At 38.6% G+C, this 27996-nt stretch overlaps 1 long non-coding RNA gene across 1 annotated transcript in view; it reads right to left on the bottom strand.

Annotated features, from left to right (window-relative positions):
- The window catches only part of LOC134168118 (uncharacterized), a 405381-nt gene that overhangs the window by 280095 nt on the left and 97290 nt on the right, over positions 1 to 27996 (bottom strand). Inside the window, exon 2 of the long non-coding RNA XR_009966502.1 lies at positions 16222 to 16273. This is a non-coding gene — a long non-coding RNA (uncharacterized LOC134168118). The remainder of the gene's footprint in view (positions 1 to 16221; positions 16274 to 27996) is intronic.

Raw genomic sequence — 27996 nt, 5'->3', positions numbered from 1 at the left:
CATCAGAAAACAGTATACAACCCTGTCATTAGAACTCCATTACAAAGATAAATACATCTTATACATACATATATACATAGATATGAAATAATAGTAAAACTATAACAAATCTAACCACATGGTATACTGGACATTAAGAACTCAGTACAAAGTAATGAATATTTTCTGAGTATTTTTTGATGACCTATATTCTCGGCTCATTTGTTTTGCATATAAATGATTCATCCCATGTATTGCACCTCTCTGACTTCTGATTGCCAAGTTAAATTAAGAGGCTATTCAGGAGTATTTCTGAGTAGAGAAAATATGCTTTGTGGGTCAGGAAATCTATGTTTTGGATAGAAGGTATACTAGGAATAAAGAACTAAAACCTTCTACAAAAAAGTAAGGCTTCAATACCACAGATAGCAAATTTCCAAGATCACAATATACGTTGCTAGTGCATTTCACCATGTGAAGAGGCCGTAATAAAGTCCAGTTTATAGTTGTACACTTGCAAGGTATGCTAAGAAATCCTTGTGAAAAACGTAGCAAAGTGAATATAACAGAAATGTTATATGATCTGATTTTACATTCCTCTTCTAGTGACATGAAGTTGCTAAGTAATGTAGACACTTCAAAGTGTGCTTTATGTGATTATTTCATACTGCTACCTATAATGCGTACAGCTGTGGGAAAGGCATTAATAGCACTGTATCACAGAAGATAAAAAAAGCTCAGGTAATAAAATATTGAAAAATGTATTCATACTTCATGTAGGTATTTGAATCTCTAACCTTAATAGTGGTGATAGTGTTATAAGTAGACACCTACTTCTGCTTCATAATGTCGTTGATAAAAAATTAGGTCATTAGATTTATTTGAAGTCTGTATTTATACGTTGCATTTTTACTTCATTGTTAGATGAAACAACAATCTGTTATGTAATAACCCTTTGAAATCTCTGAAAGATAGAGGTGGAAACTTACAGATACTTGCCATTCTAATGGTGTTAGAAATCAAAGGATACTTAAAAGAAATTTTAATAACACAGTAATTAAGAATAGATAGTACTACTGACAGTCAAACCTCCTAAGTATTGTTGTTTGAGCTTTAATTAGGATGCAGCACCTGACTGGGTGTCTCATGAGAGATGGCTTGCTTTTTATGATGTTTCCAGCCTTTCTGGATTTTGAAGGGGACAGTGATGCTTCATGGTATTTAAACAATTCCTTTATTAACTGTTTCACAGCTCTGCTCATAGCCTTTATTGTAACCATTCTAGTTCTCACAAGAACATAGAATTGCAAAGGCAGATAACATTGGTATGCCTATAACAAGTAATAGAAAGTAATAGATGCTGCAGAGCCATCTTGCACATGTCCTGTACCCTACTCTTCACTGGACAGCAAGGGAGTAGATATTTTACCATAAAAAATTCATAAAGTGTTTCAGGTCTTAGAAGACACTTTACTTACTACTGTGAAATAATCTACACACAAGAAATAGTATTATTCTGTTAAGACTAATACACAGATTTAGCCAAAGACAGCATGACTATGCCAAGGTTTCCTAACATCCCACTGTCTCTGCAGCTGGAAACAAGCAGACTACTTACCACAGCACTGTCTTCTATTCTTCTGATGACAAAAAAGTAAAATCTCCAGCCATCAATACAGCAATCCTAACAGCCAATGGCAGGTGTGGGCAGAAAAGGCTCGCAGTTTTTCATTTTGTATGCTGCCACAACTCTTTTTTCCTAGTATACCCCTGCAATTCCCTAGCTACAGAGTCTTAGACTCCTTCCTCTGTCAGTGTTCAGACACTCTTCCTTCTTTTTCTTGGACTTAACTATCTAAATAAGATAGCATGTTTCTTCATGTGATAACAGTACCCCCTTGCCTGTCACCTACTTCCAGGAAGTATAAAGTTATAGAAATTATTTGAGGGTTATTTTTAATTTCTTATTCAGACTTCAAGACAAATTATGTTCAGACTACCGTTTATGAGCTATTGTTAAGTCCCAGAGACAAAACTAACGCCAGACATTCCTTGAGCCTCCAGTCCTGTATTTGGCTGTTGCCAACATTCTCTCCTTTAGGGTCTCAGCAGTTCTGCTTGTTTTGTTTTTTATTTTATTTAAATCAAGAATGTCATGCTATCTTTCTGAGCAGCCGAGAAATCACCATACACATTTCCTCACCAGGAGTAAAATCTATATATAATGATGTAATTGATCTAGCAATTTTGCCTTTTCTCACTACTCACTTTGTTTAATACTTTCCAATTGCTCATATTTGCTTCTTTAATTCTGATTAATATCCCTTCACAATCAAATTCTTCATAATAGTATGTAATATATATTCTAACCCCAAATATATATATATGGTCTCATCCTGGTTTTTTGTCTTAGAATGCAAAAACTAAAGAGTAGTGTTTCTTTTTTCCTTTACATGCCTACAGTATAAATAAAGCATCAAATAATTAATCATGGTGCCTTTGGGGAAAAAACAATATCTGAGAAATACACTGATAGGAAAGCATTTCACAAAATATAAGAATACACTGTACTCCATTCAAGTCAAGGAGGAAATTTAGCACTGTATGTAAATCTAGAAGTGAACTGATAATACTTTACTTTCCCTACATCAAAAACCAGAATTTGGATGAAGATTAAAGCACAAAATGAATGGAAATACTGCTACAGTGTGCAGCTACAGGTGAGGTTCACTGCATCTATGGAAAGTCTTTATCTTTTGTCTCCATGTGAAAAGCTGGATAGGTCAAATACATTTCCTGCTGGGGAAGTTGCTGGAAAACCCTAACTTAACAGCAATCCATGTCTGTGGACTGAAGTGCTCTGTAAATAAAGGGCCTGTATGGAAGCAGACAGATGAGGTGTGAGCAATTATCATACAGGAACGGGTCATTAAATCCATGTGCCTTGCAGTACCTAAATTCCTTTTTTTGAAATCCAAATAGTTCCCTCTGTCCATCTCTATACTGCTCATCACTCTGCCTTTCCACACCTAAGCCTATTTCTCAATGCCTTTGATATCATTTGTATTTGTAGCTTCCCTCATGCTGTTTATAAACAGTGCAAAGACTGCGGGTAAATTCTATCTTAAGGCTATACCTTGTTTACCCCTCTCTAAAGTCCTCTTTTCTTTAACACTCATGAGTTGTCTAAATCACAATAAAACACTGTTCTTACATAAGATAGCAATATAACACTATAACACTATAATTAGGTAACCAAGTATGTAGGAAATATTACATCAATGATTTTAATGGGAAAGGAAAGAAGAACAATTGTTCTCTTCCACTTTAAAAGGAGTCTTGCCCTCCTCAGGGAGGAGGAATGCTTTTAAACTAATATGTGCTTCTTAAGCCTAGTTTTTGCCTATTTTTCATTAGTTTGTATCTGAAGTAAGGTAATTTGGTTTGTTACCCTGTCATAGATTTATTGTTTCAACCTTTGTCCTTTGATTTTGTATTCAGAATAGTTTCTCTTTCTTCAGCTGAACCTTTGGGCAAAAATCAATAATTCAGAAAATTGTTGACAAAACCCCAAGAAACTAGAATGTGCAGAACACCTATTCTAACATTTTAGAAATAAATTTGGATTTCACCTTAACACTTTAAATTCATACTCTTTCTGTAGCTGTTTAGCTGTAGGATTCTCCATAAATTAGGATAAACATCTTTGTTCATATTCATTTTGGCAGAGCTGGTTAGCATGAAGTATCTGCCTAGATTTTGCTTCATCAGTAGTTTTGATATCTGCACTTTGTCAGAACTGTTTAATTTACTGTTATGAAGGAAACAGCCTAGATTTAATTCATGCTGGGTTTGTTTGTTTTTGTTTTGTTTTTTTTTTCATTTGCCAGAAGAGCTGGAAGGCAGTTATTACTAGATTCAAAGGCACTGCTTTCAGATTCTATTTCATCTAATAATGTCAGACTCAGACATCGCATAGCTATCTAAAAAGGAAATTAATTGAAAGGAATAAAAACAACACAGCATTCACTCAAGTGTTCCTGTGTGTAACATTCATGCACAGTTTAAATTCTTTCTCTTAATTTTCTCTTGAATTTGGTCCTAAAAGGCAACTAAAACTGCCTTCATTGCAAAGCAAAAACTAGTCCAGATGTCAGCTTTCTCCTATATCCACTGCCTGAGCTAACTTACAGCTAGTTTTTTTTCCTGTTATAATCTACATTTTCAAATGCTACTGCTAAATGCTTTTTAATTACCTTGTTGCTTCTTTATTTTAAGAAAAGTAATTCACTGCAGACAGCAGTGTGATGTAGCTGTATCTACAGTAACTGAGGATGTCAGAGGCAGTTCCTACAGGCTCAATGTGACTAAGCTGTCTTGCTTGTCTCTCTGAGAGCTTGCTGGTCTGTGTTGGCATATGCTGTCTCAGGGAGAAGAAAAAATATTTGGATCACATTAAAAAGCCTCGAAAGTAAGCTTATTGAAAGGAATTGGTCATGGTGCTATTGAAATACCAAAGCCTAAGATAAAGGAAGAATTTATTCCAGTTAGCCTTTGTCCCTTTGTAGACATGTAAGGCAGAAAAATCTATGACTTACCTAAATGGAGAGATTGATCTAAGTTTCAGGCATATCAAGATCCTACAAATACTGCTTAATGGAAAATTCAACTCCTTCTCATCCTCCGTATTTCAAATTATTCATTACATTTGCCCTGTATTTCAGTAATGTTTCCTCCTTATTTAATGGGCTAGATTCAAAATGAAAATTCAAATTATGACTTCATATTTCAGTGTATGCTAGGAAAAGATTTCCTGTGTGAAACAATCTTAATTTCTCCTGTTCTGCACTTACCCCTGCAGATGCAGCAGTAAGCTATGCATCCTACCACCTTGACTAATGATATGAGCATGTCATGTACTTATTTATTTATTTATTTATTTGAGCACATTACATTTCCTTTTGGCTAAGAATAATTTTAATGGTTTTTCCAGGCTGCTTCTTTGAAGAGACCATAACTGACATAGTTCTGTTAATAAGAAAGAGTAACTGTAGGAAACTCACCAACATGTCCTCACTGCCTAGTTACCAATGAATGATAATCAAAACAGGTTTGTCTTAGGGCAAATCACATGACTTTGAAGGACCATTTGTAGCAGTGCTGCTTGAAGAAAAATTAAGAGCTTTTTCTATATAGCTATATAGCTTTCTATACCTCAATTTTGTTTTATTTTTGGACTTGCTGGGCTTCAATCATTTACTTATTGAACTTTAGGGAAACTTCCTTTATCTTAAGATGTGAAAGGAAGCTGAAAATGTCTCTTTAACCAAAAGTTAAAGGAGTAAGTTTTGCTGTGGATACTCCTATCAAATGTCCTTTTTCTCTTCATCCTGCTTCATTGATCTGGTCAGGGAAATACTACTCTCAACTGGGCAAAACAGGTTCTGAGAATTTCTCCATTATGACAAGGGAACTCCCAAGTCACCTACTACCTACCTACCTACTACCTACTCGGTACTCTTCAACAGTTTCTTTCAAGAATATTTTTTAAATATTTCCTTTTTGATGGACATAAGAATTCCTGGTGGAATGGAATTGTTTTGATTCAGCTGCGCCATAAAGCTTCAGAAATTTTGGAAATTCAAAGGAATTTCAAACAATTTCTTAGATAAACATGTTGATGTTATGTTTATCCAAGCAGAGTGTTTTCTTGTTTTGCTCTCAGGGCTCCACATACCTCATATAGGTTTATCTCTGGAGCACAATTTCATATTACTGCTAAGATACAGGCTTGCTGCCATCTTCTTTCCAATACTAGAGATTTCTTCTGATGTCCATGCACAAGGATTTTTGACCCTTTAGGTGACTTCTAATGCAGGGACAAATGCTAAGCCAACAAATACCTGCAGTGGTTATTGTACTAAATACTATGAGATGTCTCAACTATTTTGAGAGCTCTTATATCTCCTTTTAAAGGTGACATTGTTCTCTGACATATTTATTTCATCTTCAGGATTCCCTTTCACTGATTGGTTTATAATATATCTTGCTACAAAGCGAAGCACCTAGAGGCATGATTTTGAATTTTCTTTATTCACATAGAAAATTATAGTGCTGTATTACCTGAGGATATACAATATTTTACTTCTTAGGTATGATAGTACTAATAACAAATAAAAAACAAAAAACCCACAGACAAAACCTAACAACAACCCAGAATACTAGAGAAGTGGGACTGGAAGTTTTACATGAATGGTGTGGTATGAAGTATCCTGGGCTGCCTTTTCCCGATATCTTGATGCATTAAGAAGAAACTCTTATCCTGAGTTAACTGACTTATTTTTAAGATTTTTATTCTAAGGTGTGAATTTATTGCAAAGAAATATTGTGAAGGAGAGAACTATTTCTAGCTTTTCCTGGAAGTCATACTTCGGGATGTATCCAAAAGCTTTCATCCTCTAGCTAGAATGGTATGGAAAACTCATTAGAAAACAAAGCCAAATATGATGTCTGCGCTGAAGAGATCAAGTGTCAGGTTTTCAAGATCAATACCTGAGTTTCATCACAATATGTTTCAGCCATTTCAGTGGAGGAACCTGTTTACATCTATAGGTTCAAATCTTGTAGAAAAGTTGTTTTCACTCTTTCCTTCTCATCAGTTAAAACATAATGACATATGCTGATGCCTGGAGTAAACTGATTCTTGCATGAAATGAGTTTCTATTATTGCATCTCACTGAAATGTAATATAAAAATATTTTCATTCATATTTACCATTTTGCAAACAACCTGAAATTAATATCTGTCCAAATGTGTTTGGAGAAATTTTTGATAATGTCACACACCACCTAGATGCAATTAAACTCCTATACTGAATGCCTGTCCTGTGAAAAAAGCTAGCAGTAATGAAATATTTGTAATTAAGTTGCCAGGTCTTACATATATTTTATATGAGATATATTTTGTTGAGGATGTTATGATCCTTCTTGAATGACAGGTGAAGAATTAAAACATGATGACATCATATTTCACTTGCTGAATTTTAGTAGCTGTTGAAACATCTAACATTTAAATCTTAAGAAAGTACCCCTGTTTGAGGGAGTTTATCAAAACAAATTTAATTTAGACACATGCTTAATATCTGTGTTTGAAGAAAAATGTTTTTAAACATATTTTCTTGAATGGATTAAATTCTAATGTATCACTTTGTATCTGTAAGGTTTTATATTCACAGAAACATACTGAAATAGCGCTCAATTTTGATTCGATTTTTTTTAGCTGTTCTCTAGCTACACATGCTCCTTGGGCCTGGCAGTGCTATTAGATGAGATAAACCCCATATAAACATGGATATTCTGCTGCTGAAGGCAGAATGTTTTTTAAAATAGACAGAATGCCTCTACGCTATGCTTCAGAGACATTTCAGTAATTTTGCTGGGGAGGACGCTAACTTCAGATTGACTTGTTATCTCTAGCTATGCCAACTACACAGATCCACTGATCCTCTGATTGCAGGAGGGTTATCAGAATGGCTTAGCCCTGCAGGAACCTGAGGTCCAGGTCCAGACTATTTCTGTGCTCAACCTGATAAGCTGTGCTACTGGAGTACTCAGGTGCAGAGCAAGGAGCCCAACTGAGGTTTCAGAGCAGCCACATTGGGTCTAGCAAGGAAATTGCTGAGCCAGAGTTAACAAGCTCAGCTGACTCTGAACTAACTCATTATGGAGGACTGCAAAGTTTCTGCAATGACCTCCATACCTTTATCTTTTGGGGTCATGAGTGTTTCAGCTCACTGAATAATGAAGAGCTGAATACATGCATGAGGACTTGATTCTCTGTTGTATTTTAATACTCTAGGTCAGATTTTAGATTTCTTTTTTCTTTACAGAAATCCTAATGCCTGAAATTTCCTTTTTCAGACATTAGTTATTTTTCTTTCTCTCCCTTTTTCCACCTAAAAATCAATTTCTTTTTTTCTTTTTTTTTGTTTTGTTTTATTATAGTCCAGCAAGAAGACCAGTGTAACAGACATGAAACCCCTCTCTTTTGCATTTAAAAGTGGTAGTCTAAATTAAGAATGTGGATATTAGTTGCTTGCTTTGTTTTATATCTCTGAGTTTTATTTGTGTTAAATGAATTTCCTGTCACTGATCCCAAGCTGGTATTTTCGGGATAGCATGAAATTGGTTTCCAAGTTCTGAGTTCAAGCCTTCACTACATTATGATGCCATAATGTTATACAATCTCCTTTGATAATGGCCTAATCTGATTTAGAACAAAACATCTTTTAGCAAATACTCAGATTCATTAACCACTTCCAAGCTAAATCAGCATACATGCACTGTATGCACCTAGGTGCTAGGGCAGGTCTTGATCACCAGCTGATACAGAATAGCAGAGCAAAGAAACTGCAAGTAAAGGGAAATAGACATTTTATTGAAGGAAAGAAAATAACAGAGGAGAGTAATGGCTTCTGTCTCTTCAGATTATTGGTAGCACGGGTTTGCTCCAGGTAGGTTTTTGCAGCTCTCACAACACATCTGCCTTACTCCAGCAGCTATAAACGTCAGTTTACCCCAGCATCACCTCACAGTAGACTCTTTCTCTCAGACTCTGTAACATTTCCCTTTAGTTTTTTTGGTCCTTATAAAATCTCCTACAGGGCTTTGGTTTCAGAATCTAGACTCTTTAGAGAAGAGTTAGTACAGATTTGTACCAATTTAATTTTTTACTTTCGTATGGCAACCTATGAAAAGCTTGTTTTAATTCTTTCCCTGTCCCTCAGGGAAACGGGAAACTAAATAAACCTATATAAGAACAATAAGTACTCTAGCTCTCTGCCCTATTTGTTATTCTTCTTCCATACCAGTTTTGGAGCAGATTTAAAAATGCATTTGTTAGTGATATGCCAGAATTTGAGAAGGTTTGTTTTTGTCATTATAGATCAGATGATTTCTCTTACCTTCTTCAATATGTTTAAATTTTTTTTTTCTATTGGATTGATATTGGTATATACATGTGTAGAAATGTTTTTAAAGCTGCTTTATCTGTTATGTAAACAGACAATCGAAAATTCTATTACTGTAAAACATTACTACCATGAGCCTCAGAAAGAATAGGTATCCATACAGATTTTCAAAAGCTAACATAAAATCACCACACCATAAGTACTAATGGTTTTAAGGCTAAGGTTTTGCATCAGAGCTGTAACTTCTTTGTTCTCTGACCTATATGTATGGGCATTTACTTTTGTACTTCATAGTCTTCCTATAACTGGTAAATGCGGGACACATGCCTGGGCATCCATATCAATTTGTAGATCAAAGAAAAGCCCAAACTAACTATAAATAAAATCATGAGAAGGTCTTAGAAATTGTGAGCCCAAGTTTAAGATGTTCGATTCAGGAATCATGGCCGACATGCTAATGTATGCTGACTGAATTTAGAAAAAAAAATAAAAACACAAAGCCAAAAAACAATAAACAAACTTTTCCTTTTCTGTTGAAGGGAATGTCACAAGGGAATAAGAAACTTTTAATTGAGTTTTGAAATACTGCCTTTGATTCTTTTAATGCTGTAGCAAATAGGTCACTGTTTGATTAAGACTCTTTAACAACTTCCTGTCCAGGGACTAGAAATTAGTATGTGAAATAAGATTAAACAATCCAAACAGGTATTTTATAGCCATGATTCTTTAGACAAGGGGAGGAAAAAAAAAAAAAAAGAACGCAAAGAATTAAAAGAAATTGCATAGACCAAGATGGATCGTTTAAAAAATGTTAGGTCTAATATGGTATGAATTGTTTTATCACAATAGATGTTTTGATATACTTACAAAGATGGCAATATAATTTTTCACTAACATAGCTCTCTTTTTTCATGTTCCTATTCATTCACAGCTTTCACACACTGCATGCCAGAGGCATTTGCAGCCTTAACCTCTGCCAACATCCCTTGCTCTGACATAGCACCTGGGGAAGAAAGGGATGCAGGTGAACCAGGGCTAGATGAGAGAGACATCAATATCTGCTAGGAGGACTCCTTTGAAACACAGGCTTTGCTTGAAAGCTGCTTTTCCCTGAGGGAGAATAGGATGCAGGATCTCTCTACATAATTGGCTTCTCCCTTCAATGCGGCAGTGGGTACAGATAAATTTGAAAATTACTTTTCTTCTTCGGTGCTTAGAGGGTTATTATTTGCTCCTTTGTCCTTTTATTTAGTTATTAAAATAAATAAATAAATAATTAAAAGTTGTTCCAGCCTAAAAGCCACATTTTTCTGTGGATTATTTAATTACAGTAGAATTTCCAAAGGTGTTCAACAAGCACTTTATCTCTGCTCCCATTGAAGTAATTGATGAAAATACTGTAGACATTTATGCGAATAATGATAAGCCATTTTTTAGAAACTTTGAAACATGCAGTTCTGTTATAATCCCAAGAAACTACAACCTCCTTTGAATAAGGGGTATAAGGAATACAGGTATTAAACCTGATAGTCTGTTCTCTCCGTCCATTTGCATTTTTGTAGCCCAAGACCAGAAAAAAGTACAGGTATTTCTTCTCCATATAGCATTGCAAAATGAAGTTTAAGTGTGAAAATTATAATTTTTCTCATTAGTCTAATATGTAGTTGGCTTTCCTGCAAAAGAATTAAAAAATAATGACAGAGATCAATTGGGATGACAAAGCTAGAATTAGGTCCAGTGAGAGAATGTAAAGAACAAGAATGGGATTCAGGCATGGTTATAATCGTATGGATAATGTGTCATTAGAAGAAAATAATTTTAGCTACATCAATAAAAGACAAATTTGGAAACTAAAGTCTAGGAAGTAATTCTTCTTTGTGAGCATGAATATTATCCTACATTGTCATAATATAGTACGAGGTGCAGGTGTGAAAAGGACCTATTAAATCACACAATTCATTCCAGTGCTAATCCAGTATTCTTACACTGAAAAAAACAAACTTCAGTTATGGTATTTGAAAAGTTTTACAAGGAATTTTGGAAGCTGGATCACTGTTGATATTTTAGAACTGGATTAAAAGCCATACTTTGTCAAAATACAGTTTAAGGGAAAAAGCCCTCTGCTTAATGAGAAGCTTTCTTGCAATATTTTTCCTGCCAGTAGCTTTTTTGTAACAAATTTCCAGGCAACTGAATGGTGAAGGGAATACTGATAAAAGCAGTAAATTGCAGTACTGTTGTGACCTAAAAGTAATTCCAGCACTCTGGTAAAAATAAAAGTAAGTGTATACAAATTTTTGCATAAAATATTTTAGTTTTTCCATCTCTTGTAATCTTACTAGATCTACAATAACTAAATTCATATCTATTAGTACTAGTTATTTCTTTTCAATATTAGATGTGTACACGAGCAAACAAATGGAAAAGAAGATAAGGTATCACTCAAGCTCAAATTAGCACATATACTTGCAGCATTTGAATTATTTCTTTTAATGTCCACCCAACCACCTCAGCCTTCCCTGACAAGGAAATTTAGGTCAAAATTCTGCTTTTATATGCAAGTCTCTGGAATCTGAGCTGCCTCCCTCAGCAGCAGAAAATGCTGTATGATTGAGATAATATTTGTTGGATATGGATGAATAGAATATAAAAAACCCTAAATGCTTATAATAAAAATTAAAACCAAGAGAGGATACTTAGCAAAATGATTAAAAAATTAAAACCAAAAAGGGCAATTAGCTCATACTAACAGGATAATATATAGACTATTTGTGGTAGGCAGTAATAACAGTCTCCATTACAATAGTGGAGGGTGGGATTGCAGTGACAGAGCATTTTATCTGGGTCATCTTGCATTTTTCAAAAATTTTTTTTTCATTCTTCAGGGACCTTAAGAATGCCAGTGGAGGTTCAGACCCACATAAAGCAAATTCTAGACTAGGTATCTAGAGATAACAAAACTGCTCCTTTTAGTGTTCTTTTATACATTTCAGAGCTCCACAGGCACATTTCTCACTCCCAGAAGTCCTGAGACTTCAGCTTTTACTAGTTTGCACCTAGCTCAAGGTAAAGGTGAATTTAAATAATTTCAAGCTTTTCCCTAGTATTGAAAATACATATCTATCATATATTACCTTGTATGTTTGACAACAATATCAGTTAGAGGTACATATATATATGTGTAAACAAATATAATTAATGAAAAGGTTACTTCAGAATACTTCATTACTGACTGAAAGAAAATCCAAGTGACAGCTGAATAGGAAAATGACTGTTTAAATGCCACTTTGGACAAATAAATTGGGAAGAGACCCAAAATAATGTAAAAAAGACAGACTGGGAAGCGTCGCGGTAAAAAAAGACAAGAAAAAATACTGAAGGGCAATCCCAGGCACAGCTACAGGCTGGGCAGAGAAGAGATTCAGAGCAGCCCTGTGGAGAAGGACTTCGGGGTGTTGGTCAAAGAGAAGAAACTTAACATGAGCCGGCAGTGTGTGCTTGAAGCCCAGAAAAGCAACCGTATCCTGGGCTGCATCAAAAGGAGCATGACCAGCAGGTCAAAGGAGGTGATCTTGCCCCTGTACTCTACTCTCATGAGACCTCACTTGGAGTATTGTGTACAGTTCTGGTGTCCTCAACATAAAAAGGACATGGAACTGTTGGAACAAGTCCAGAGAAGGGCCACGAGGATGATCAGGGGACTGGAACACCTCCCGTATGAAGAGAGGCTGAGAAAGTTGGGGCTGTTCAGCCTGGAGAAGAGAAGGCTGTGTGGAAACCTCATAGCAGCCTTCCAATATCTGAAGGGGGCCTACAAGGATGCTGAAGTGGGACTCCATCAGGGACTGTAGTGGTAGGACAAGGGGTAATCAATTTAAACTTAAACAGGGGAAGTTTAGGTTGGATATAAGGAGGAAATTCTTTCCTGTTAGTGTGGTGAGGCACTGGAATAGGTTGCCCAGGGAGGTTGTGAATGCTCCATCCCTGGCAGTGTTCAAGGCCAGGCTGGACATGGTCTTGAGCAACATGGTGTCCTTGCCTATGGTGGGGGAATTGGAGCTAGACAACCTTAAGGTCATTTCCAACCCTAACCATTCTGTGATTCTAGTATCAGATTTCTTCTTTATGCCCATCTGCCTTTCTAAGCAACCTTAGCCAATAGCCAAAATTCCTGCTATACTTGGGAAGGAATAATTGCAGCAATGTGCGGCTCTTCAGTGGATTGTTTTTCTCAAAAATGATGTGTAATTCCCATCCCCAGAGGTTTTTGAGAACTGGTTTGATGGGGTCTTGAGCAACCTCATCTGATCCCACCACTTGAACAGGCAGTCAGACAATATGGTCTCTTGAGCTACTTTCCAACATGAGTTATTCTATGATCTTGCATACACTGCTGCTGCTCAAAGCCTTCAGTTTAAATCAGTAACATGCTATCTAAAATCAATTAGTAAGCCATGATCTGAACTCTCAGTTCAAATTGGTGTTCAATATTGAAGCAAATTTTGGTGCCTTGTTAAATATCCAGTTGAATGAAGGCTGCACAGTTCTCTTAGGTCAATAACCCAGTGGTTCAATAAACCTCACTGGGTCAAATTCATGCCTAAAGTTATTTTATTGATTTTGGAAATTTGCCACTGGAAATATTATGTCAAGTATCTTCTCTCAGTAATCAGTGGTTCATATGGAGTACAAGAAACTCCATACCTGAAAAAGAAAGTAAATTGCTTTCATTTTGCATGTTTCCCCGAATTTTCATAAATCTCTAATCCTTTTATAGTTGTACTAAAGTTTTAACTCTAATAATATTTTGAAGAGATTTACGATAAAATTTCCAATAAGTACAGAATTATTTTCAATGACCACTGAACATCACAAAGAGATTAATATTAGAGTTCAATTTATAATTTAGGCTCTGCTTTCTAGCTAAATTATTAAAAAAGAAATTAGCCACATAAATTGCCATATTAATTGTGAAGAATGAACCTGGTGCAAAACTCATTTATATTTACTTTTCAGATACAGTAATGTTTCCTCTGTCATGATTTATTTAATCCATAGATCCCAACGGTGGAAATCACCTCTATGTAGAAAATATGATAACAACCACTTAAAAATAGTTTTTCCTGGACTTCTACACAGGACTGGAATAATTTTTCTTCACTCATGACTCAGAATATTACACTTTAAGGATTACTGTCTGACTCTGTCCCAGCCATCCTCTGTTTTGGACTACATGATGGCTTTGGCTGGGATAGAGTTAATTTTCTTCATTTTAGCTGGTATGAGACTATGGTTTGGATTTGTGCTGCAAACAGTGTTGGTAACACAGGCATGTTTTTGTTCTTGTTGAGCAGTGCTTACACAGAGTCAAGGCCTTTTCTGCTCCTCATACCACCCCACCAGTGGGGAGGCTGGGGGTGCATAAGAAACTGGGAAGGGACATAGCCAGGACAGCTGACCCCAACTGACCATAGGGATATCCCATATTGTATGGTGTCATGCTCAGCTCATGCTGAACACCTGCCTGCCAATGCGAAGTGTATGAATTCCTTGTTTTGCTTTGTTTGTGTGTGGCTTTTACTTTACCTGTTCAACTGTCCTCTCAATCTACAAGTTTTCTCATGTTTTCCTCTTCCAGCTCTCTCCCCTAGCCCACCTTCAGGGAACAAGCAAGCAGCTGGGCGGTGCTTAGTTGCTGGCTGTCGGAGAGAGTGACCGGAATCAAGAGAATGACTCAATATGCGTTATGCTTCTTGTTCGTTTTATACAAATCCTTAACCCCTTATATGCTATTTCTTACATGCACGTACAGTGATTTGGCATATTATGATTGGATACATGTCCTGAAGACCCTTAGTGACTAACATATAATTGGTTAAACACAGGTGTGAGAACTCGACCTCAAAAGCTTGCCAATAGTCCACAGTTCTCATTAACTCGGTGAATTCCAGCCTCTTATCTTGCTTGCTTAAGCTTCTTTGGGCCTCTCATGGCCTTGCTGTATCTTCCAGGATTATTCAGAGTTTATGTACCAATTATGCATTCTCCTGTGAGAACACTGTCTCCACAGCTGGCTTGGGTTAAACCATGAAAGACTAGTTCTTGTTATTCTGCTGTTTTAGAATTCAGAAGACAGAGGTAGATTTATACATCTGATTTTATTTAGATCAGTTCAACTTGTATTCAGAGAGCTCTTTTTTTCAGTCTCAACACTTTCCAAAAACTTTCAGAGGTACATGCTTCATCTTTGAGATTATACATTTAAGACAGTTGATTGAAAACTATGCTGATGTGATTCTTCCAAAGCCTAGAAGAAGAGTCCTGGTAGATAGAATAACCTATGGCAGAACATTATCTCCAATGAAACAATCTATTTTCAAAAGTACCTGCAGTGCAGCAGGACTTGCAGTGTGATTTGTTTTTCACAGCTTATAATACCTTCTATCAAGAACTGTTATATTTCTAGTTTTGTATGATTTATTAGATGTTAATGAAAGTTGCATGACTAACTTGAATTTCTTCAGGGTGTACATGAAGCACATACCTAGTGTTTCTGCATTGTTCTGGTACAACAATTTAAAAAATCCTTTTCTAATCATTCTGACTTCTACACACATTAAGGAGATAACCTGAAATTTAGAAATTAAAAAGTTTGAGTAGTTCATATACTAAATATAGGATAAATGTAATTGTATCTTGTCTTGTTTAACAACAAGGGTTCAGTTACCCTAAATCCTTCTTCAACACACTGAAACTATTTAAATTCACAGGACATTCCTAAAACCTTTTAGCAGGTATTGCCAGCCTGATGATGTTGGGACCTTTTTATCCAAGATGTCCGGTCTATTTTGAAACATAACAGTAGGGGATATGAATCATATGATGTAATGAGAAAAGTAAATTCACCTGTGTCTTTGGCTTCTAGACACAGTGCAGGAAAAAGAATATTAATATTTGACAAAGCTCAAAGGAACATCAAAATGAGTGTGGCATATGGCCCACCAAAAAAATTAAATAAGGAAAGTCTTGAGTAGGGGGGGTAAACATAACAGACCATTGCAATGAGAACACACAAAGAACTGTTTTCTGCACATCTCCTACCCTCCTGTTTATGACGGGAAGTCCTCAAACTCTACAAAAAATAGAAAATCTTTGTTAAAAGCTCATGGGATCAAACAATCACAGAATAGTTAGGGTTGGGAAGGACCTGAAGATCCTCCAGTTCCAACCCCCATGCCATGGGCAGGGACACCTCACACTAAACTGTGTCACACAAGGCTCTGTCAAGCCTGGCCTTGAACACTGCCAGGGATGGAGCATTCGGAACTTCCTTGGGCAATCCATTCCAGTGCCTCACCACTCTTACAGTAAAGAACTTCTTCCTTATATCCACTCTAAACTTCCCCTGTTTAAGTTTGAACCTGTTACCCCTTCTCCTACCACTCCAGTCCCTAATGAAGAGTCCCTCCCCAGCATCCTTGTAGGCCCCCTTCAGATACTGGAAGGCTGCTATGAGGTCTCCACGCAGCCTTCTCTTCTCCAGGCTAAAAAGCCCCAACTTTCTCAGCCTCTCTTCATACAGGAGGTGTTCCAGTCCCCTGATCATCCTCGTGGCCCTCCTCTGAACTTGTTCCAACAGTTCCATGTCCTTTTTATGTTGAGGACACCAGAACTGTACACAATACTCCAAGTGGGGTCTCACGAGAGTAGAGTATAGGGGCAAGATCACCACCTTCAACCTGCTAGTCACGTTCCTTTTGATGCAGCCCAGGATAAGGTTGCCTTTCTGGGCTGCGAGCGCACACTTCCGGCTCATGTTAAGTTTCTTCTCTTTGACCAACACCCCGAAGTCCTTCTCCACAGGGCTGCTCTGAATCTCTTCTCTGCCCAACCTGTAGCTGTGCCTCAGATTGCTCAGACCCAGCTCTAGGACCTTGCACTTGGCATGGATAAACTTCATAAGGTTGGCATCCATCAGCCCACCTCACAAGCGTGTCAAGGTCCCTCTGGACGGCATTCCTTCCCTCCAGCATATCAACTGAACCACACAGCTTGGTATCATCAGCAGACTTGCTAAGGGCATGCTCAATCCCACTGTCCATGTCCCAACACAGATCCCTGAGGGACACCACTTGTTATTGGTCTCCAGCTGGACATTGAGCCATTGACCACAAATCTTTGCATGCAGCCATCCATCCAGTTCTTTATCCACTGAGTGGTCCATCCATCAGATTGATGTCTCTCCACTTTAGAGACAAGGATGTCATGTAGGACAGTGTCAAACGCTTTGCACATCTCAAGGTAGATGACATCAACTGCTCTACCCCTGTCCATCAGTTCTGTAGCCCCATCACAGAAGGCCATCAAATAGGTCAGGCAGGATTTCTCCTTAGTGAAGCCATGCTGGCTGTCACCAAGCACCTTGTTGATTTTCATGTGCCTTAGCATGCCTTCCAGGAGAATCTTCTCCAAGATTTTGCCAGGCACAGAGGTGAGACTGACTGGTCTGTAATTCCCCAGGTCATCCATTTTCCCCTTCTTGAAAATGGGGTTATATTTCCCTTTTTCCACTCGTCAGGAACTTCACCTGACTGCCAAGATTTTTCAAATATGATGGCCAGTGGCTTCGCAACTTCATTTGCCATCGCCTTCAGGACCCGTGGATGGATTTCATCAGGTCCCATGGACTTGCGCACTGTCAGGTTCTTAAGATGGTCTTAAACCATATCTTCTCCTACAGTGGGTCTAGGGTCCTCATTCTCACAGTCCCTGTGTCTGCCTTCCAAGACTTGGATGGTGTGGTCAGAGACTTTGCCAATGAAGACCGAGGCCAAGAAGTCATTCAGAACCTCAGCCTTCTCCAAATCCAGATAAGCCAGTTCTCCTGATAGCTTCCTGAGAGGGCCAATGTTGTCCCTAGTCTGTCTTTTATTCACAATGTACCTATAGAATCCCTTCCTTTTATCTTTCACATCCCTAGCCAAGTTTAATTTTAACTGGGCCTTAGCTTTTCCTAACCCCATGGGCAAGGCTGCTTGAAGGAAAAGGGGCCCAAGATAGTCGGTTGACATTCAAGGACTGCTTTTTCCGTGCTCAAGATCGGAGCATCCCGACACGTAGGAAGTCAAGGAAGAGGGCCAAGAGACCTGTGTGGCTAAATAGGGAATTGCTGGGTATGCTCAAGTGGAAGAGGAGAGTTTACAGGTCATGGAAGGAGGGGCTGGCCACTTGGGAGGAATATAAGGCTGCTGCTAGGGGATGTAGGAAGGCAGCTAGGAGGACTAAGGCTTCCTCAGAATTAAACCTGGCAAGAAGGGTCAAGGACAGCAAAAAGAGCTTTTTCAAGTACATGGCAGACAAAACTAACACCAGAGGCAATGTAGGCCCACTGATGAACGGGATGGGTGCCCTGGTGACAGAAGATGCAGAGATGGCAGAGTTACTGAATGCCTTCTTTGTCTCTGTCTACTCTGCTGCAGGCAGTCCTGAAGAGCCCTATACCCCTGAGACCTTAGATGAAGTCAGGTCGACGGAGCGACTTGCCTTAGTCGATGAGGAATGGGTTAGAGATCAGTTGAGCAATCTGGACATCCATAAATCCATGGGTCCAGATGGGATGCACCCGCGGGTGCTGAGGGAACTGGCGGAAGTCATTGCTAGACCACTCGCCATCATCTTTACCAAGTCCTGGGAAACGGGAGAGGTGCCTGAGGACTGGAGGAAAGCAAATGTCACTCCGGTCTTCAAAAAGGGCAAGAAGGAGGACCCGGGTAACTATAGACCGGTCAGCCTCACCTCCATCCCTGGGAAAGTGATGGAACACCTTGTCCTTGGTGCCATCTTAAAGCATATCAAGGATAAGAGGGTTATGAGGGGCAGTCAACATGGCTTCACCAGGGGGAAATCATGTTTGACCAATCTCTTAGCCTTTTATGAGGAAATAACACGGTGGATGGATGATGGCAGAGCGGTGGATGTGGTCTACCTTGACTTCAGCAAAGCCTTTGACACAGTCTCCCACAGCATCCTCACGGCTAAATTGAGGAAGTGTGGACTGGATGATCAGGTAGTGAGGTGGACTGCGAACTGGCTGAAGGAGAGAAGCCAGAGAGTTGTAGTCTATGGGGCTGAGTCTAGTTGGAGGCCTGTAACTAGTGGAGTGCCTCAAGGGTCAGTACTGGGACCGGTATTATTTAATATATTCATCAATGATTTAGATGAGGGAATTGAGTGTACTATCAGCAAGTTTGCTGATGACACTAAGCTGGGAGGAGTGGCTGACACGCCAGAAGGCTGTGCTGCCATCCAGCGAGACCTGGACAGGCTGGAGAGTTGGGCAGGGAATAACGGGATGAAATATAACAAGGGAAAGTGTAGAGTCCTGCATCTGGGCAGGAACAACCCCAGGTTCCAGTATAGGTTGGGGAACGACCTGCTAGAGAGCAGTGTAGGGGAGAGGGACCTGGGGGTCCTAGTGGACGACAGGATGACCATGAGCCAACACTGTGCCCTTGTGGCTAAGAAGGCCAATGGCATCCTGGGATGTATTAGAAGGGCGGTGGTTAGTAGGTCGAGAGAGGTCCTCCTTCCCCTCTACTCTGCCCTGGTGAGACCCCATCTGGAATATTGTGTCCATTTCTGGGCCCCTCAGTTCAAGAAGGACAGGGAGCTGCTGGAGAGAGTCCAGCGCAGGGCAACCAAGATGATTAAGGGAGTGGAGCATCTCCCTTATGAGGAAAGACTGAGGGAGCTGGGTCTTTATAGTTTAGAGAAGAGGAGACTGAGGGGTGACCTTATAAGTGTCTATAAATATATAAAGGGGGAGTGTCACGAGGATGGAGCCAGGCTCTACTCAGTGGCAAACAATGATAGGACAAGGGGTAATGGGTATAAGCTGGAACACAAGAGGTTCCACTTAAACTTGAGAAGGAACTTCTTCTCAGTGAGGGTGACGGAACACTGGAACAGGCTGCCCAGGGAGGTTGTGGAGTCTCCTTCCCTGGAGACATTCAAAGCCCGCCTGGACACATTCCTGTGTAACGTTATCTAGGTGTTCCTGCTCTGGCAGGGGGATTGGACTAGATGATCTTTTGAGGTCCCTTCCAATCTCCAGCATACTGTGATACTCTGTGTGTGATACAACATCCCTGTATTCTTGACAGGCTGCATGACATGCTTCAACCTTTTATAAGCCTCCTTTTCCCCTCAAAGTTTCCTCATCATCTCCTTATCCATCCAAGGAGGTCTCCTGGCCCTCCTGCTGCACTTCCTTCTAGTTGGGATGCAACACTCCTGAGCTTGTAGCAGGTGATCCTTGAATGTCAACCAACAGTCTTGGGCCCCTTTGCCCTTTAGGGCTATATCCCATGGAACCTTACTAATCAGGTTCCCGAAGAGGCCAAAGTCTGCTCTTTTGAAGTCCAGGGCAGTGAGCTTGCTGCACGCTCTTCTCACTGTCCTGAGCATCTCGAATTTAACCATCTCGTGACCAGTGCATCCAAGGCTGCCCTGGAGCATCACATTTCCAATGAGCCCTTCCCTGTTGGTGAGCACAAGGTCAAGCATGGCACCTCTCCTTGTTGGCTCCTCTGTTACTTGCAGAAGGAAGTTGTCTTCCACACAATCGAGGAACCTCCTGGATTGCTTGTGCTGGGTGGTACCATCATTCCAACAAATTTCAGGGTGGTTGAAGTCACCCATGAGAACAAGGAACTGTGAGCGTGAGGCTGTTCCTATCTGTCTATAGAGTGCTTCATCCACAGATTCCTCTTGATCAGGAGGTCTGTAACAGATCCCCACAGTAATGTCTCCCATCGCTGTTCCCCATTTAACCCTGACCCACAAACTCTCTATTGACTGCTCACCTGTCCCCAGACACAGTTCCATACTCTCCATCCTATCCCTCACATAAAGGGCAACTCCCCCTCCCCATCTGCCGGGCCTGTCTTTTTTAGAGCCTCTAACCTGCCATTCCAATGCTCGAGTCATAGGAGCCATCCCACCATGTTTCTGTGATGCCTGTTATATCATACCCCCACAGACGTGCACACATCTCTAAATCCTCATTCGTTCCCCATGCTACGGGCATTTGTATAGAGGCATCTGAGCTGAGCTCCAAATAAAGCCGGCTCATTGGCTGGAGTGGCTGAAATATCTCTACATTGCTCTGAGCATTTATTATAGGTGCTGGCAACTGACTGGGAGTGTTGGAATGGAGTGATATCCTCTTCCCCCAACACATCTAGTTTAAAGCTTTCTTGACCAGCCTGGCAAGCCTCCTACCATCTTTGATGCCTTCAGGCCCACCACTCCAATTTAGTGGGTAGTTGTTTCTATCCTTTAGTGAAACAAGCAGTTTGTCATGAAAGTGTGAGACCTCCAATAATTATACTGAATGAAAGGAAGTATTATTAAAAGCACTGGACCTCCAGAACTGAAATCACAACATGAAATGCTGCCACTATTTTGCACGACGCGACATTTTTCAAACCTCAGGGTGGTACTCAGAAGTGATAATACAGCATGTCTCACTGCTCAACTGTCACATTAATAAAGCACAATAAAAAGATGGTAATATTTTATGTCATCTGTGCTTATCCACACCTCTTCCTTGGAAAAGTACATTTTAGTTACTTAAGACTGCGATGTTTATTTCTTTTAAATTTGGTTATCATTAAAGGGAATATTCTATGCCAAATGCTCTTATACTGTAATAATGAAGGGCTTCAGCCAACTCTCTGTGTACAACTATAAAGATATACATTATGGATAATCAGGTATTGGAATGCAAATTTAATGTTTTTAATATTTTTAATATTACTTTGAAAGAAAAAAAGATGCTTGTTTTGTCATGAAGTATTATCAATCTGTGTAGTTTCTGACAACTACATTGCATTACTCCAGTTTTTATAAAATAAATCATAATGCAATAACACAAAGAGGAAGCCAAGAAGACTGTAGATATATTGTTAACCTGGTTATTTCCACTAAAATAATCTCTGGAGTATTCAACTCACAGCTAATTCTTCTTTTCCAAAGCTTGCCTCTATCATCATGTATTGTAATTAGTTTGAAAATAAAAGATAGTACCTGCTACACGTGACTTCTTTTGTTCACTTAGGATTACAGCTAACAGCATTCAGCCAAATTCTTTCAACTTTGAAGAAATGTGCTAAACAGAGGAGAGATGTTTCCCCCCAGATGTAGGCACCTACACAGGATGCAGACATAATTAGTATGGCAGTGTTCCCAGAGTCCAAGCAGGAGGTGGGAGGACTGGCACTCTTAACTGCAGCTCTCCTCAATCCTATAGTATTTTTTCTTGTTCTGAACCATGTTGTGGTTATACCCACACAGTCATTTGCATGCACATAAAGTTAGAGGGTGATGCCTTTTGTTTTTATTTGCCATTGATGGATGGGCATGATACTGTTCCAGTTGAGCACCTACACCTCAGGCATTGCATTAGAGCCTGAGACTGAAAGTCTGTGATCCTAAGAAACTACATAAACACAACAATGGCATTGCAGTACCTAAAACAGTTTGATCTTAGCTATGTCTGGAGGAGTCAGAGTGAAGTTTCTAGGTACCACAGAAATTATGTTGGCTCTAAATGCTAGTTCATGTGACCAGTAATTTGGGCATCCTTTATCAGTCATCTACTAAGACCAAGAGCCTGTCTTGGGTTTTCAAATAAGGGCTTCTAAAGTATTAGTACCTAAGTTTTCCTTTCAGTGAAAGTCCTTAAACAAAGCAGAAACTAGATTTTCAGACTAGTTCATACATTTTTATTATTTAATCTCAAGATAAACTCAGACACATTCTTGATTTCAGAAGCTGAAAACCAGTGTTACTTTCTTCTAGCTCAGTGCCCCTAAATTCCCCTAAATTCCACAATTCAGCTACTGCAGAATATTAGCTCCTCTGCCTTTTGTTCTTTACCCGCAAATCCAATCTTCTTGAAGGCATGACAGCCTCACAAAGAGGTAGAAAGTCTCACGCTCAGTTTCATCTACAGGCTTCTTAGAGTGCTCTCAACAGAAGCTGCAATAGCAGGTATAAAATCTTCCCAGCATGAAGTTTGTTTCTCCTTTCTGTGGGAAAGCCAAGGGGAAGGAGATTCACATGGGCACAAACTATGATGTGAACAGCAGGCAGACCTTTCTGCCACTTCTAAAATCTGACTGGCTTGTCAGGGATGCCATGTTGTTACTGATGTGCAGCAGTTATGTGCAGAGATCACTGTGTACTCTCAGCAGAGGTGGTAGCTTAGGATTCTTTGATATACCTCTGACTCAAGGCTACGTTGCAGCAGAAGTTCAGCAGGGTAAAAAGGTTTAGCTTCTGAAACTGTGAGTCATGCAGGAACAACCAAATTTAGGTGACTGGATAGTGCAAAAGTAGATGAAATTGAAAAATAGATATAAAAAGTTTGTTTTTGTGACTCTGCTCTAAGTTCATTTCACATACCAAAGCTGATCCTCTGGGTCTGGCCTTAAATTTTTCATGCCACAATAACAAAACTGTTTCATTGCAGTTTCAACACAGCCTTTGTGGAAAGCTGTAGCATTTTAAGTATGGTAGCTGTATATCAAAAAGCCAATTTTTAATGAGTTCCAGTAAATGTCACCTAGGCTGATTTTCTTCATGTATTCTGAATACAAAACAAATGGAAATTATGAAGAATTTGCTAACACTGTTGAATTTTTAATGGTAATTATTACAGCAAGCACCAATTTCACATTTTCTTTTTTTCCTTTAGGAAACCATTATTGTGCAAAAAACTGAAGATGACAGTAAGCAGCAAGAGCATACTATTTTAAAGCCACTCATTACTTCAAATATCACTTATGTCACACTGTGGTGATTTATATTAAAACTCAAAAAAAGCCCCAAAACTTTTTAGACTCTTTATGTTCATTTAGAACTTTCCACATAATATTTTGTCTATGTGCATAGCTTGAATAATCAGTAAATTTTTAAAGTTAGGCTTTCATGTTTAACTATATCTGAGACAGTAGATTGATTATAAACTAATATGTTTCATAAGTCATTTTAAAGGACAAATCTATGGTTTTGTTCCCTACTAATATGATTTTCTTCAAAAATTGTCAATAATTGTAAGTTTACAAATAGATTTCTGAATAGTGTGCCTAGTAGGGTTTTTAAATTTTCTTTTGGTTTGACAGCAAAAAAAAAAAAACAACCAAAACAATGTTGCTGCCCTATTCTTGCCTGAAAGAGAATCTAATAAGTAGATTTATTTTGGCATTGCTGTTTTAGAAATAAAACAAAATAAATTTTTAGGTATGTTGAAGAGAAAATATAAAACAAGAAGTTGTTTGCCTTCACTGGATAAATTACAAACTGTAATTTATTCTTTCATATGAGAGTGATTTTGGGATGTGTTTCCAATACACTTCAAAAATAAATTCCAAGTCTGTCCACTTAGAAGTGTCTTCATTTTTAATGTAACAGCTTCTCATATGTTTCCTTTCCTTGTATCCCTCTCATATTGAAGAACCCTGTTTTTTGATGGCCAGACAGGCCAAAGTCCATACTAATCAGCATGTATTGTATCTGACTTCAAATTAATCATTATCTTTCACCTCAGTTTCTATTTATAATTCAGACTATTCTTCTGAATTCAAAATCATACTTTTAAAATTTATTAAGCATTCTTACTCTAAGGTCCATTAAAATTCAGTCAGACTGTTCTGTTGAAATGCAGTGCTCAGCAAGGCCATGATGCACCAACTCACATAGGTAAATGGTTTTCAAGGGGTCTTAGAGCAAAGAAGGACTTATGGGTAGATTTTATATTACTGCAGAATTTGTTTCATAGTCATTATCAGGCACTTCAAAGAGATTTAATTGTACATTTTCACATCTGCTGTTTTCAGAGCTATGTGCAGCACCGGTGTTTGTCCTGTCAAAATAAAATACAAACTATGAATGTCATTTCATTGCTGCTTGCTGTCAAAAAAATCAATGTTACATGACCCCTTTTGACTTCAGTAAAACTGTAAAAGGCTTTTTCTTAACCATATCTCTGTTTAAATAGTATGAATAATGTTTGCATCTGAAATGACTGTCTAAGGAAAAAGAACATGAAATCTATCAGAATAATTTGGTTTAGCAGTAGCAGCAGTTGCTGATGTGACATTTTAAGTGTGAAAGGCTCATTTTCAGTTCTTGCCTTTACTCCAAAATAAAGGGACAAAAAGGAAGGAAGTGACCTTATAAGGCTTGTTTGCAACTGGAAGACATCTGAGGCTGTGTTTTGGGGGGGAAAGAAGAGGAGGGGAGGAAGAGGAATTTCCTTTAATTAGCTAGACTAGTTATTATTCTAAGCCTATGGATAGAATATATTTTTTCTAATGATTCTAATACCCACTCTCTTACTATAAGAAGTCTGTAGTAGTTCTACTAGGCAACAAAAGCATTCAGGTAACTCACTGGTCCACTTTCATGATAGTCTGTCCAGAAATGCTGTTTGAAGGCATTTCTCTCTTTTTCATTCTTTCCTGTTTACCGTTGTCCTTGTTCTACAATGTGCTAAGGAACCAATTAGGCTGATAGCTAAAATTTTGGGCAGTTGCATGAGCTAAATGGGGAACTGATCCAGATCAAAGCTCAAACCAGATCAACCCCCAAACCAGATCAAATCCAAAATAATTTGGACCCATTCCCTGATCTCATCCATTAATTCTCTACACTGAGAGCTGTGTCAGCATAGCAAAAGAAGAGACCCAGTCAGAGCTGGAGTACAGCAGCAGGAGTTTCTGCTCCAGAGCAGTTTCTGTTCCTGAGCAGTTTCTCATTCTTTACTCTGTTACTGTAGGCAAACAAGTTTTATCGTTGAGGTGGGGATGGGGAAGAAGAAGGAAACAGTTGAGTGAAACAAGATGATGGTCCATCATTTCCATGAGTTCCACCTCCCTACAAGCTACAAAACTTTAGTACCAGTGATACTCAACCGGAGTCTGCTAAAGGTACATTTTCACACAGTGACAAAATGTGACAAAGTAGTGGTATTGTGATCTCAAAAAATCTGGGAATACTACTTTAGTCAGGAAAGGAAAAAAAGTTATTTTTTCCCCAGGGCTGGTTCCCAGGGTTAAACAGGTGATTTAAATTCTCTGTAATTATGCTTCACCGTTTTCAGAACATTGTGTGTTCCTAAATTTTTCCTCTACTTTCTCCCTGTATATTATCATTTGGTTCTCACTTACTCTTCACAAGCAGATAGATTTGATATGGCTACACTGTTACACTGTTTTTTTTTTTTTGTAAAAATTTTTGCATTTTCCCCAACCAAAATCGAATCTAATACAGTTTCTTTTTCTTTTCCTCTACTTAAAAATTATAATAATAAAAAAGAAAGTCCTCAAAAGATAATTTTCTTCAGTGAAATTCTTAAGGAGTTACTGAAACCGCACCTTCTGAGTTTGGTTCAAAACAAGTTCACAATTATTTCTTTCTCAGAAACAGTTTATTTGTAGAAAATATTTGGGTCAAGCAATCCACATGTACTTAAGCTGAAAACACAAGTAAAGCATAGATTCAGTACATTTATTCAAGCTTGAAGAATGCTTCTTGTTGCCCTCAAAAACCAAAATATTTCACCCTAAGTGAATACATTTCCATAAAAAGAACTTGGAAAAAGCCATCATTGTTTTTTTTGAAATCACAAAATATTTGTCAATGTCTATTGAAATTGAGTTATGGAAGTATCAACATATACACTGTCTCTGGAATAAATGGAAATTTCATTCAGTTGTTCCAATAGGAAAGTTCATGTGCAAGGGAGAATTGTAAAAAAACCTGGGATCTAAATATTTCAACAAAAATTTTAACTTGTAATACCACCATAACTCAATAATCTGAGAATTTTAAGGACTGGATATTGACTATGCAAGCCTTTCCACACATGTATTCAGGATAATTCTGCAATAATGTGCTGAATTAGTAGCCTTTCAGATCATCTGAATAGCTGGCTCTAAAAGGTACATAGCTAGTTGTTAGATATTTTCCCAAATGCAGCCATCTTCTGTGTTTAATAAAAATTGCCAATTTTGCTGAGGGTGTTGGAAGTAGAGCTCTGTAAATCTTCAAGGTAAATGGAATGCTGGGCACTAGCAGACAGCAGTCCAAGTAGCTCAAAGAACATTCGTTTTGTTTCCAGAACACCCTTATAAATCAAATCAGAGAAAAGGCCTTCTCTCCCCTCCCCTCAGTTTGCAGCAGATTATAAGTCCATTTCAACCATGTGCAAGTTCTCTCAGTTGAGTGTTGCAAAGATGGTGTGTAAGAACTGCATGGCAGCAGAGATAGATGTGGCTGAGAGGGGCAAGTGTTGAGCCCCACTTCAGTTCAGGTGTGTTTGGACCCTAATGGGTTGAAACAATTTAAGGTCTACAGAGGGAAGATAGATCAAATTGTATGGTATACTCCACTCAAGCACATCAGAAGTGTGTGAAATAAAGACTTAGAACAGTTAAAGATTGCGTATTACAGTACACTGTAAGTAAGAGCAGGTGGTTATCACCATCTCTGCAGAAGATATGATCATCCTAAGAGCACAAGTGAAGCACAATAATGCCAAAACCATGTTAAATAACTGCCTTCTAGAAAGCAGGAAAACATACTTGGTCCTGGAAGCAAATTACCCTCCTTACTGAAGAAAGCTAAGTAGCTAGCAAAGGAAGGACTGAGAGTTGCATATCTCATTGATGCAGGAATGTGTGTAGCAGACAGCTCCTAGTTTAATATTTCCATTCATATGGAAGGGAGCAAAAAACATTGACCCTAATTAAGAGGTATCTGCTAATTATGGAGGGAAGAAGAGAGGAAAAACTGAACTAGTGTACCCACCTTGAGTTCAGTCTAAGTTTAGGCAATGCAACAACAGACTAAAAGAATGGAAAGCCTTTAAATTCAGACCCTGGCACACTTTATTCAAGTACTTTGGCTCCCCAGTGTATTCTTCCCTATGCCCAAATGTTAGGTAAGGTCCTGATGTGAGCCTTGCACACCAGCTGGATAAC

The sequence above is a fragment of the Pezoporus occidentalis genome, unplaced genomic scaffold, assembly GCF_034315485.1.
Source record: "Pezoporus occidentalis ecotype Australia unplaced genomic scaffold, CSIRO_AGI_Poc_V1 ctg1, whole genome shotgun sequence".
Taxonomy (NCBI): Eukaryota; Metazoa; Chordata; class Aves; order Psittaciformes; family Psittacidae; genus Pezoporus; species Pezoporus occidentalis.
This window is presented reverse-complemented; position numbering and strand designations above follow the sequence as displayed.